The sequence below is a fragment of the Tenrec ecaudatus genome, chromosome 2 (assembly GCF_050624435.1).
Source record: "Tenrec ecaudatus isolate mTenEca1 chromosome 2, mTenEca1.hap1, whole genome shotgun sequence".
NCBI lineage: Eukaryota > Metazoa > Chordata > Mammalia > Afrosoricida > Tenrecidae > Tenrec > Tenrec ecaudatus.
Genome location: NC_134531.1, coordinates 145,429,415 through 145,443,695, shown reverse-complemented (window position 1 = coordinate 145,443,695; position 14,281 = coordinate 145,429,415).

The following is a 14,281-nucleotide window of genomic DNA, read 5'->3' as shown; positions in this document are numbered from 1 at the left end:
GCTTTGATATAAAGTTCTCTCTTACACACATGTGAATGTCTATAAATTTCTTTCTCTAGTCAAGTGGACTAACAGTCTTTTTGTGGACTTATTTTTCTATTTCTTGGGTAAATATCTAGGAGTAGAATGGGAGATCATAAGAAAGGTATATATTTGTCTTTTTTTTAATGCCAAAAGTTTTTCCAAATAGTTAATACTACCTAGGACATGTACAAAGAAAAAAGAGTAAAAAAAAAAGAGTAACAAATGACAAAATAATAATTATTTATGCATTATGAAGGATTCATGAGGCAGGGGGGAGTGAGAAGGAAGGGGGAAATGAGCAGCTGATATTAAAGACTCAAGTAGAAGGCAAATGTTTTGAGAATGATGATGTCAACAAATGTACAAATGTGCTTGACCCAATGGATGGATGGATGGATTGTGATAAGAATTGTATGAGCCCCCAATAAAATGATTAACAAAACAAAGAAAAAGAAAGATCCCTGTGTTTTGTGCTAGAATTAGAATATTCCAAGAACAAAGACCAGAAAGCTGTGTTTTTAAAGCTTCCTATGTGATGTTGATGTAGTTGGTTCATTAATAGGCATGTGGAAACCCCCGGACTACACTTGGGCCGCACAACAATTACTTCATATGACACTAGCTGTAATCTTGTAACTCCCACCAAAAGATTGGGTGTGATTGCAGATAAGGTCCTTCAGGCCCCCAAAAGGATCGGTAGCCCGGTAAGAATACAAATAAGGTGTGTGGTACTCTTGTTTGTGTGAGGCCATAGAAATAAGTTATATGGAACTCTATTGAGGGGATTGGTTAGTTTCCCCATTCCTATAAGCTTAAAAGGGGGCCCTAGTGGTAAAGTGGGCTAAATGCTAACTTGAAGGTCAGTGATTCAAACCCACCAACTACTTCTTGGGAGAAAGGTGAAGCTGTGTGCCTTGATAAAGGGATTCAGTCTCTTAAATTCTAAGAAACATGCCTGCTGTGTTCTTTCGGGTCACTACGAGTTCGCATCAACTCAATTGCAATAAGATTTTGGTTTCTGGACTTAAGAGACAGCCAATTCCAAAACAGTGGGAGATTTCATGGCCACTAAGAAGAAGAAAGAAGAGTAGATCATGTTCTTTAGGCCTGGGGTCCCAAGGTTGAGAGCCTTCTGGACCTAGGAGATTGAATTGTAACACCAGAGAGACAACGAGAAACACACACACACACACACACACACGCACACAAACAAACAAACAGTGGCAGAGAAATGACAGCAGAAGCAGAAAACCACTGGGAGATGGAGCTGCAGGCTTTCTGGATCATGGAACAACAAAGCTGAGCACCTTTGGGTAAAAGGTTTAATGGCAGAGTAGGGTGCCTTGGACCCCTCGTGGAGCTAGGCTTGCCAACCCATGGAGCTAAAGTTGAACCCTTATGAGCCAAGGCTTACTGGTTGAGTGTGGTGTCTCTTGCTACCTTTGGAAGTGCTAAAGGAACTTTGGAAGAGTTGTCTGAGTGGGGCAGAGGCCAGACCAAGGGCCAGAGGGTAAGAGAAAGACCTATCATGAGGCACAATGAGAAGAAGGTGTCCTGATCAAAGAATGGTATTCTGAGCATTCCTGAACCTAAATTGTAATCTGTTACTTCCCTAATGGTCTGTGAGTTCTATCTGGTCATTGCCATGAATTACTGAACCCAGCGGAGAAGGAGAAAGTAATGTGGGTATGTGTGTTAGTCCGGTAGACTAGAGAAACAAACTCAGGGACTCATATGTGTATAGGAAAGAGCTTTATATACAAGAGCAATTGAACTTTGAGAAACATCCCAGCCCAGTCCAGATGAAGTCCATAAGTCCGATATTAACCCATATGTCCGATACCAATCCATAAAGTTATCTTCAGACTCATGAAACACATGCAATGATGCCGAATGCAGGAAGATCACAGGCCAGTGGGTACAAGTCTTGTGGATCCAGTGGTATTGTAAGCATCTCAGCGCTGGTACAGGTCTCCAGGTGGTTCCAAACTCTGACTGCCTGAGGGTAGCTTCATGTGGCTTCTCCTCAGAAATGTCCCACAGGGAGTGAGTAGGGAGAGTGTCTCCCGCTTCCGAGGAGGAAACACAGGAGTTCCCAGAATCCTCAGGAGAAGGCCATCCCCACACAGAAGCCTCATTGGCTATGTCTTGATTGGACAGGCTAGACTCCACCCCTACACTCCTAATCCTCAAATTAACACCAGATTATGTAACCACCACAGTCGGTGTTAAAATCGCCAAAAAAAGGTTGGAGAGGGGAGATATGTCTGATGCAGGAATTGACCTTGAACTGTGACCTCAGTTCTCTCTCCCCACGCCATTCTACAACTTGGTATCTTTACTTTCTCATTTTCCACTCTTTGCTTCGCGAATATAATTCTGGTTACCATGTCCACCACGTGTCATGATTACAAAGAAACAGTTGACCGACAGTGATTTAAGCACTAATGACATTTATTTATTTCACATAACGAGAATCCAGAGGGAATCCATCCACTCAGTAATGCCATCAAGAACCTCAGCTTTCCATCCTTTCCCCTTTGTCATCCACAGGATGTTGACTCCATTCTTTGGCTTGTCCCCTTTTAGCCCCAATATAACTGTCACACCTCCAAACAACATTAGCTCATATGACAATGTCCAAGCAGGAAGACAAGGGCTGAAGGTTTCTCTTTGAATATACCTCTTATGTTAGAGAGGAAAATCTTTTTCCAGAAACTTCAAAAGACTTCCTCCCAAGTCCATTGTCAAGAACCAGGTTTAAAGGGGGTGGGGAGAGGGTATTGAAAAAGTGTCTAATACTGTTGAGCCTCCATAGAAGAGGCGAGGAGGTGGCCTAGTGGGTTGTGTGCTGGTTTCCTAGCCTTGAGGGCAGCAGTTTGAAACTGTGAGTTGCCCTGTGGGAGAAAGATGAGACTTTCTGGTTCCAGAAAAAGATTCTGAGCCTCGGAAACTCTAGGGAGTTCCACCCTCTTCGCTAGGGTTCCTCTGAGTTGGAACCTACTCGATGGCAGTGGAGTAGTGTAGTGGGAGGTTGTGCCTGCTATGAGTCAGAAGGGTAGGGAACTGGCTTTGGGTAGGTAATAACAGGGTCTCCCACATGACTTCTCTGAAACGCCTCTTCAAAGGTCACCAAGGACCTCCTTAATTACTAGATCCAGCTTCTTCGCTCCAGTGTTCCTGATACTTGACCGGTCTGTGGCGTTCACTTTGCTGCTCTCCTCCTACTCGAAACTCATCTTTCGGTTTCTGTTACACATTCTCAATACTTCTCTGATCACTTGGCCCTTGACTACCTTTCCTCTTTCCATGCCCGCGTCAGCCTGGGTTTTGAATCAGTCGCTGGGGGACGCACGCGGAATGACGGACTCCTGAACTCCTTGGGTGTGTGTTGGCCAGGGGCTTCTTTGCTCTGAGAGTCCTGATTCTCCCTCTGGTGCGTCTCTGCTCTCTTAGATAAAAGAGCGGTGGCTCCTCATGAGGTCCTTAGCAGTATTTTCTTAATGACAGACTTCTCGTGAAAGTTATTTTGAGAGAGGTGTATCTAAGCTGTATCTAGATGTGTGACGTGGGCCTGACCACTACATGGAAAGGACGCCACTGAGCAGTTTCTTTAACTGTGGCAGCTTCCCTCGCTAGCCGTGAAAGATCATTCAGCAAGTTAAAATGAATACTTTCCCATTTGACAGCCTCTGTGGGTCAAGGGCGACCGTGATCTTATTTTCTCTGAAGCGCTTATCTGCGTGCCGCCTTATCTCGGCGTTATCTCAGAGAGAAGGGGAAGGAGCTGGTAGCTGACTGGCAGAGAAACATATTTCTAGCCTGGAGCTGCATGTGGACACTAATTTTAGCGTGGCTATCTCCACTGAGCTGAAGAGATTTAGGAAAGCAACCCCAAGGAGAACAGCCTGACTGGATCTCGCTTCCGGCTCCTGTTACTCTCTGTGCTCTCCCTTTTGCCATGCCCTTGGCTCCGGCCCTGGTGGTCTCATGGCCTGCCTGGCAGTTCTCACTCCTCTCTGCTCTCTGCTCCACCGGGCTGTGTCTGATTCAAAAGGATTCTGCTTTTTCTGTAATCGGCTGTAACTACCGAGTGGACTGAGTGGTGGACCTGTGCTAAGTCCAAGTGCTCCTGTCCAGGCAAGCGGCTTGGGCATAAGACCTTCGGACCATGGGCCCCAGCACCACGTCTGTCAGGAAGGCCCTGGGCTGAATGTGCAAGTAGGAAGAGAAGAAACGGGGAAATGTGACTCGGAGCACATCACAGACCAATTGCATCAGTGAGAGCACGGAAGGGGCAGTTGTCATTTCATGATGTGCTAAGATTCACGAGCTTGGCTTGCATTTTTGAACTGATATTACTGTAAAAGATAGATGTCAGAGGTTTGGACAGGGGACAATTTGAGTGCTTGCCTACGCATTATTTCCCATAGACACATCTCTCTGTGTTTTATAACTTCCCATAGATTTGGTCCTGGAGTTGAAGGACTTTAGTTTTTCCCATTCATCCTGGATTTCTGGAGTAGAAGCTGAATTATTCTGCATAGGAAAAACATGATAAATGTGGAGTGCCAGAGTTTAAAAGCTCAAGAAGGGGAGCGAGTTGGTGGAGGAGGGCGCGATGGAAAAGCTTAGGAAGCCTCACCACTTATGGGGCATAAGCTGAGACATGCCGAGGAAAATAGCGTGTGTGTGACCCTTCCCTGAAACTTGAGCAAATTCTCAGTGAAAATTTCTGAAGTGAGCGAGTGCAGTACGAGTGGATTTCCAATGAAGACTAATGAGAGGGCCACAGATCTTATGAGGCCAGCACTGTGGACAGTTGTATGTCCAAGTCACATCCAGGCTTCTGAAGCCTCTTCCACTGGTCAGCCTGGTTTGGGTTTAGAACCGCTGCAGCCTGCCCTCCACAAACCAGAGTGATTTTTTTAAGACACTAACCTGGGGCATATCCCGCTTTGAACTTTTAATGACTCTTCAGTTGGTGGTTCTCAAACCTAGGATTTATGAGTATCTGGGGACACATTTTCAAGGGCCTTGAGTGCCTTTTAAGAAGTTTATTTATGGTTTATTGTAATGCCAGGATTAAGCTTAAAAAAGAAAAGGGTAAGCGGAGTTTGTAATACCCACATGACCACCTTGTAATCCTACACTTTTAGATTTTTGTGCTTTAGGTTTTGCACTTGTATTTATTGATTGGGTTGGGTCGGTTGCCAAGTAATCTTCTGAAATGATAGCATTTAACTTTTAATGCTGTAATCATTTTTATCTTATTGTTCACTGTGCCTGGCACATTCAATAAAGATTTGTTGAGTAAATGAAAGAATGAAGTTTCTCAAGCTGGTTTCTGTGGGTGGCTCCTTGGTGACCCTCGACAGGCTGAGATCTTAACATGGCAAGTGATTAGCTTCACAAACAAGTTATTAGTTAGAAATAGTCAACTAGTAATTTTACCAGACTGTCTTTGTGGGGCTGTAGTCCTCTCTAAGGGGAAAAAAGAAGGGGAAGTATAAAGGATTTATGTACATCTTGATGGGGTAGACATGGTATGCAAATGACTTACAAATATAATGCAAATGACATGCAACTCCACATGCAAATGAGCATCCTGTCTTTGGAATCAACTGCCAGAGTATTCACTAATTTGTCTGCAGTCTGGCAGTAAATCTTTCAAGCGCTCAGGATGTGAGTTGCTTTGCTGGGGATGTGCGCAGTCCCAGGGACAGCTTACAAAGGCTATCTTACAAAGGAATTGATTAAGTTGTTTTCTCAGGGTATTTTCAGGGCTGACCTTTGGAATTGAGGAGTGGATGGAGTGACCAAATTCAACATTCTCTATACCTTTACATCTTCAACCACTTTTATCTGCTGTTCCACCTACCAGGTTCTGGTCTACAGGGTTAGAAAATAGGCAGTCAGAGATCCCTGGCCCCAGGACCAAGAGGACCACAGAAAATCCTGAGATCAAATTTTTTGCAAATCCTCTCTGGAACAGGTTAAGAGCAGGGTGTTTTCAGATCTCTCCACAAGCAGAATTTAGCTGATTTCTGCTAGACCTGTTAGGAAAAGATGGGTGGTTATAAGAAGCATGGGGGTTTTCTGAGAAATATGGCTGCTTAATCTTAATGCCAATGATACAGTATCTGACAAATTTAGCTTACTTGGAAGCCTAAAGGAAAAAAACGTCAACTGTGACTTTTCTCTCCATTATAAAAACCTGTTCTTCCCTGTCTGGTGTGAAAGGAAATTTTGGTTAGATAAACTCTCTCTTCAATGATTATAAAAATATAGGGAAAATGAAATAAAAGAGCTTCTAGCAGATTTAGCTTTAAGATAATTCTAAATCTCCTTTTTCTCTAACACATTGCTTTGTTCGAATACTTATCTCTCAGCGCTGTAATTTGGGTTAATTTACTCATCTGAGGTTCAGTCTCCTCATCTATAAAATGAGAATAATAATTCTTTTTTTTTCATTGATGGTTTTATTTAGCAAAAATAAAACTCGCAAATGGGCCATCTACTCATTTTCTTCACTGCGCAGCCTGGCGTTGGGATTGGTGATTCCGATGGCCAGCTGGGCTGCTCTTTCTACAATGGCTTTGCGATTCTTGGAGGAAACGTTGTGAGCAATCTCTGCACAGTAAGACTTGTTGCACATCAGCAGCACTTCCAGCTCCTTGACATTGTGGACCAGGAACTTGCGGAAGCCACTGGGAAGCATGTGCTTGCTTTTCATTTGCTCCCGTAACCGATGCTGGGCATCAAGATCTGGCCCTTGACTCTTCCCCGAACCTCGTTGTCAATGCCTCTGGGCTCGCTTAATCTTGACAGGTGCGCTTAATCTTGACATCGCGGTCGGATTGGTGTCGGATGAACTTCTTGGTCCTCTTTTTTACAATTTTAGGCTTCACCAAGGGTCTGAGATGGCTGCCTCCTCCGTAGGCAGCACTGAAGAAGAGAAGGGAGAGCGGAAGCGCAAGGAGAACAATAATTCTTACGACGTTGCTGTGAAGGTTAAAAAGCATCATGCATGTGCTTAGCACTGTGCCTAGCTCAGCCACGCACTCATTAATGTAGCTGTTTGCAGTGTTCCTCTGTGGCTTTGCTACCTAGTGTGCACCCACTCTCCCGCTGATCACTGCACTCCATTTCTGTCTGCTGAGCCATCACCCCTCTCCCATGGCGCTCCCGTGCATCAATGAAGTTGATTCCATCCTAAGCATAGGACCAGAGTATGTGATTTAGGCTTAAGCCAACAAGACCAGTTCATCTACAAAAACAAAACCACAGAGTCATTTCTGACTCATAGCGACCCTATAGGACAGGGTAGAACTGGCCCCCTGGGTTTCCGAGCCTGTAACTCTTTATGAGCCTAGAAAGCCTCATCTATTTCCTGCAGGGTGGCTATTCATTTCAAACTGCTGAGCTTGAAGCCAGGAGCTCAACGCGTAACCACTACACCACCAGGGATCCTCACCAGGGACTGAAGGGAAGAGGAAATGAGGAATGAGTGCTGATGGGTAGCGGGTTTGTTTTTGGAGTGATGAATGAAGGTTCTGAAATTAGAGCGTGATGACAATTGCCCGACTTCATAAATGTACCAAAAATGTACTGACTTGTGTTCTATAAGGCGAATTTTGTGGTATGTGAATTGTATCTCAAAAAACAAATGAAGTGTATATGACTCAGTCAGGCTAACGGGAGATAGACTTAAGCCAACCCTCTGGAGTCATGAGGGAAGCAAAAGGGCTCCTTTCCTGCAGCACTCTACCTTGGAAGAGTGTCCATAGGGTTTGGAGCTGCTGATCTACCTTGCTATGTGTAAGGCTGAAGAAATCAGCCAGCTCAGCTGAACGCAACGAATGGAAAGACACCAAGATCTGGTTCCACATTGGGCCTAGAGTGACTCATTTGCCTTGAATTTTCCTGTTTTTAGCACTGAAGTCCTGTGTCTTGGGTTTGTTATTAGATGGAGACCTGAATTCAGTTCTGCTTGAAATTTAAGAGGCCCACTCATGGATTTTTCAATGATTATGATTGTTGTTGCTAGGCACCATTGGATCATTTCCATTTCATAGCAACCGTATGTCCAATAGAATGACACACTGTCCGGTCCTGCACCTTCCTCATAATCATCACAATGTTTGAGTCCAAGTAGCAGCCACCGTGTCTTCTTAAGTGGTGTTTCGGAGGGCTCGTCTTCCGGCACTCTGTTGGACAATGTTCAGCTGCTATTCCTGATATTTCAGTGGCTGATTTTCCACCAGTGGACTGCCTCTTCTTTCTTTCTAGTCTGTCTTAGTCTGGAAACGCTAATGAAATTTCCTGTGGCAGTCAGATTGATAAACAGAGGGAAGGGGTGGAGGTTAGCCTGTCAATCAGGTCACAGCCTGATGATGTCTCCTTGTGGATGCGGCCTGTCCTGATTTCACTTTGCTTATGGATGCTGACTCACAAGGTTCCAACTGGAATGAAGATTCTTCACATTAAAGAACGTGCTGGGCAGTATAGAAATTGGATACCCAAAATTGGGGGATAAAGGCATGTCTGGTTTACAATATGTTGATAGGATTTTAGGATTAAGGTGTAGGTGTTCACATAACTGCAATTGTTAAGTATAGAATATTTTTGTTTTGTTCACTTATAGAATATTATGTTTCAATGTGCTTAGCACAGTTTGAATTGGTGTGTAATTTAGTTTTATCCCATTAGGCACAAGTATGCTTTTACTATTGTAAATCATACTAATGTTTTTAAAATTAAAATCATACTAATGTTTTTAAAATTATGTATGGCTTAAGAGTTGTGTAAAAGTGTCAAGTTGACAAGAGGTGGTCTGTGATAGTTACATAATTTCATGTCAACTTGATAAATAGAGTGAAGGGGTGGAGTTTAGCCTGCCGATCAGGTTATAGCCTGATGATGCCTCCTTGTGGATGTGGCCCTTCTCATGAGGATTCTGGGAACATTCTTTCTTTCTCCCTAGAGACTGGACATATTGTCTGTTTTCATATTCCTGCTGAGAAGCCACATGGAGCCACGCTGATGGCATCCAGAGCCCTGGAAATGTGTCCACCGCCAATGGGTCCACAAGACTTTGGATCCATCAGCCTGTGATCGTCCTGCATTCAGCATCATTGCATGTGACTGAGTGAGTCTGAAGAGTGATTTATAGATTAGTATTGGACTTATGGCCTAATATCAGACTAATGGACTTAATCTAGATTGGGCTGGGATGTTTTCTTAATATATAATTAATCTTTGATATAAAGCTCTCTCTTACATATGAGTGTCTCTGGATTTGTTTCTCTAGTCAACCCAGACTAACACACCTATCCACTACGGTGGCCCTGCTGGTATATTAAATACCAGGTATTAGAATTTCCAGCGTCACAGCAACATGCAAGCCACCACAATATAACAAACTGATGTGCAAGTGGTTCCATCATATAAGTCAATACATTTCTTTTCTTTTACAGTGTCATAGGTTGGTTTTCTCCAGAAACAGTCTCTGAGATAGAATTTAGGCTTCAAGTTATGCGTTAGGAAACAGCGTTCAGTATTGGGCAGAGGAAGAAGTCAAGCGACAGTGTGGGTTGTTGGTGAGCCCAGTGGAGCGCTCTGGACCAAGTGTTGTCCTTCATTGGGTCAAAAAGCCAAGGACATTCTGTTCTTCCCTGGAAATTCCTAGTTATCCTTCAAGTCTCAGTCCAAGTGTTGCCTTTTTGGGGAGATTTTCCTTAAGCCCCCTAGTGATAAGTCCCACCAACCTATTTTCTTTATGTGTGGTGGTGTTAGTTTCTTGTTTATTTGTTTAGTATCTGTCTGTCTTGCAGACTTTTCATTTCATGAAAGAAACGAAAGACTTAACAGCTTAAGATAGGAGTTGGTGAAGTATGACCCATGGGCCAAACCCAATTTGGGACCTGTTGTTTGTATTTATGGAAACCTAAATCAAATTTTTACATATGTAAGGGTCATTTAACTATGTATATTGTAAGAACATGCACATAGACCAAAAGGTAGTTTTGTGAACAGAATAAATGGTACTGTGTGTTTTAAAAATTAGAAAATATGTACATCAGGGTGATATCCTTCTACCAAACATTTTCTGTATTCCTAATAAATAATCCAAAAATGGATTATATTCAGAAGATAGCAGCATCAAGATTAGCAAAAAATTCCTTAATAATCAGCAATATGAGGGGAGTACAAAAAAAATAGAATTTTTTTCAAAGCTATGTTTTTTTGTTTTTGTTTTTTACAAAACAATCTTATCACCTTCATAGTCCTCTCCATTACACTTGCTACATGTGCCAAATCCGCCATGCCTTCTTGGAGACACTTTTCAAACTCATCTGTTTGGGTGGCTGACAGCATCTCCCTCATTTTTCTTCACCTCTTTTGTGTTGTCAAATCACTGTCCTTTCATGTCCCTCTGCATTCAAGGAAACGAAAAGAAGTCACAAAGAGTCCGGTGTGTGGGACAAGAGGGGCATGCTGTTTTTTGCCAAAAACTGGAACACTGAGATGGCTGCATGAACAGGTGCATTGTTGTGGTGGCAAAACCAGTCCCCCGTCTGCCACAAACCATAGTATTTGCCACAAACCATAGTCTGCCTTTGTTGTCGCATAGTATTATGTGATCTTTTCAGAATCTCTAAATAGAAAGCTTGATTAACAGTCTGACCTGGTGGAACGAACTCCGCATGCACTACGAGTCGACATTTTTGTCCATTGGGAAGTTGATGGACGTTCAGAACGAGATTTGTCATAATCAGCATTTCACCTTTTTTGAAACTAATTTTTCTCATTGAATTTTTCTCATAGTGCTGTCCTTGTAAGCTGTGTTCAGCATCACAACAGTTTCTGTGGCATTTTTCTGAGCAGGAAACAAAGTTTCAAACAAAATTTTTACAGCTGCACGCTGTTTTATTAAATTGGCCATCACAAAACAAAAACCCAGGTTTGAGTGAAACTGCTTTTACGAAAAAATTTACTGTAACCAGAGAGAAGCTTCCCGGGTGATGCCACTGGGTGCACTCACTCCGAGTGAGTTGCCCAATGCTCACCTAGGGGGCAAATGACTACTAGGAACACTGAACCCAGCAGAGTTCTTTTCTGTTTTGTTTTGGTTTTTGGTATGTAGATGGCACAACCTTGCTTGCTGAAAGCAAAGAGAGTTTGAAACGCTTGTAGATGAAAATAAAAGGCTGTACCCTTCACTGTGGATTACCCCTCAACAAAGAAAACAAAAATCCTCGCAATTGGATCAATAGACAGTATCACAATAAATGGAGAAAAGTTTGAAGTTGCCAAGAATTTTCTTTTACTAGGTTCCACAACCAATGCCCAAGGAAGCATCAGTCCAAAAATTAAATGACCTATGTGTTGGGCAAATCTACTGGGTAACAGAAAGGGTTAAAAAGAAAATTTGTGGGAGGGTGGAGGGAAGGTAAGGGAGAAGGGGGAACGGATCACATGGATCAACATATCACCTCCTCCCTGGGGATGGACAGCGGAGAAGTGGGTAAAGGGAGATGTCGGATGGTGTAAGATATGACAAAATAATAATTTATAAATTATCAAGGGTTCATGGGGGAGGGGGAAATGGGGAGGGAGGGGAAAGATGAGGAGCTGATCCAAAGGGCTCAAGCAGAAATCAAATGTTTTGAGAATGATAAGGGAAACAAATGTACAAAAGTGTTTGACACAATGGATGGATGGATGGATTATGACAAGAGTTGTACGAGCCCCGATAAAATTATTAAAAAAAAGAAAATATGCCCCTCTGAGGACAAAGGTGCACGTAAACCACAGTATTCTCAGTCAACTCCCATGCATGTGAAAATGATGCATTTGAATAACAGTATTGCTATACCATGCACTTCCTGAAGAATGAACAAATCTGCCATAAAAGAAGTACAGCCAAGCTGGGTTCTGTGGCGCAATGGATCACACTTTGGACTTCTAACTCTCCCCAACAAGTGATTCAGAAGCACAGCCAGACGGCTCCTTAAAAGTAAAGATGGTAAAACATCTTGTCATATACTTTGGACATGCCACTTGAAGGACCACTCCCCTGGAAAGGACCATGTGTGGAAAGTTGTGGGTCAGCAGTTAAGAGGAAGGCCTTCACCGAGAGGGCACGGCACGGTAGCCGCAACAATGGGCTCAAACCAGCAGGGATTGCAGGGAAAGTGCAGGGCCAGGCAGTCTCTTATACATAGGATTGCCCTAGGTTGGAACCAACTCAACAGTAGCTAAAAACAACAAAACAAAAATCCCTACACCCAAACCTAAAATCCCTAAGAAACTTTGTGTGCGAGAGAGTGTATCTTGCAAAGCCCAAAATACTTACTCTCTGGTCCTTTATAGAAATGATTTGCTAACTCATGGGTTAAAACTCTGGCTGTTTTGTTTCATGCCGCGGTTTTGTGGGTCAAGAATTCAGGAAGGCTTTGGCTGGGTGTAATTTTTCTGTTCCATGCGATGTTGACAGGGATCTCTGAGTGGCATTCGATTGGAGGTTGATCTGGTGCAGAGGGTCCAAGACAGCTTTTGTGACATGTTTTATGCCTTGCCAGAATGGCTGGAAGGCTGGATTCAGCTGGGCCTCTTACCCTGTCTATGTTTCCTGTTATCAGGATGTTTATTCCATGAAACCAAGAGAGGAAGCTCTCAAAAGAACAGGCTTATAACTGGCATGAAGTTGTTTCCTTGGTCAAAAGCGAGGTCAGCGTAGATTTAAAGGAAGAGGAAGCAGAGACCACCTCTCAATAACAGGTGGGGGCAGAACTGACTGTCCTCTTTGCCCAGGACTAAATCTGTTCACCCTCTGTCTTATTGTCAACTCTCAGCACAGCATCTGACCCCGAGTCTCAATAAACACTCAGTGAGAGTTGAACAATATTAGGGTTGTAGTTAGATTGAAGCTGAGGTCTATTTGGACCTTCACCATCAATCAGTTGCATTGGAATTGTGTTTCATAGGTTGTTTTTTCCATATATATGTATTTTTTGAGAATATACATCGCAAAACTTATCCCACTTGAACAGTACAATTTGGTGACACAGGTGATATTCTTCCAGTTGCACAACCATTGTCATCCTCCTTTGTTCTTCCCTCAGGAGCATGAACTCCCTGTCCCCCAAGGCTCCTATGTCACCTTGTGAATTGTCCGTTTAAGCCCATGTACGAGAGGAGTGTCAAAAATTTGTGGGAAATTCCATTTAAAGCTTTCAATTCCATGAACTCTTTAAGGCCCCTTGTGCACAGTTCTTAAAAGAGCATCATGTCCAAGGCAGAGTGTTTGTTTGTTTTTTAACGTGCTAAGCTTCACTGTTGTTCAGGTTTAAGAAGACTTCAGGGGATATTCTTGGCTTAAGAGTTCAAGATTAGCTCAGGGCAATAGTTTCAGTGGTTCATGCACTTTCCATGGATCTAGACATTTAAGGTTTTGATGTTTTTTTGGGGGGGGGCGTAAATGGCTGATTTTTGAGAAGTAGTTTGTAGGCCTTTTTTCTAAGGTACCTCTTCTTTTAAAATGTTTTATTAGGGGCTCATACAACTCTTATCACAATCCATACATATACATACATCAATTGTATAAAGCACATCTATACATTCATTACCCTCACAATTTTCAAAGCATTTGCTCTCCACTTAAGCCCTTTGCATCAGGTCCTCTTTTTCCCCCCTCCTTCCCCACTTGCCCCTCCCTCATGAGCACCTTGATAATTTATAGATTGTTATTTTGTCATATCTTGCCCTGTCTGACGTCTCCCTGCACCCACTTTTCTGTTGTCCATCCCCCAGGGAGGAGGTCACATGTAGATCCTTGTAATCGGTTCCCTCTTTCCAACCACCTCTCCCTCTACCCTCCCAGTATCACCACTCACACTCCTGGTCCTGAAGGTATCATCTGCCCTGGATTCCCTGTGCCTCCAGCTCCTATCTGCACCAGTGTACATCTTCTGCTCTATCCAGACTTGCAAGGTAGAATTCCGATCATGATAGTTGGGGGGTGGGGGGGAGGAAGCATTTAGGAACTGGAGGAAAGCTGTATTCTTCATCGGTGCTGCATCGCACTCTGATTGACTCATCTCCTCCCCTAAACCCCTCTGCAAGGGGATCTCCAATGGCTGACAAATGGACTTTGGGTCTCCACTCTGCACTTCCACCTTCATTCACTATGGTAAGATTTTTTTTTTCTGATGATGCCTTATACCTGATCCCTTCGACACCTCGCGATCCC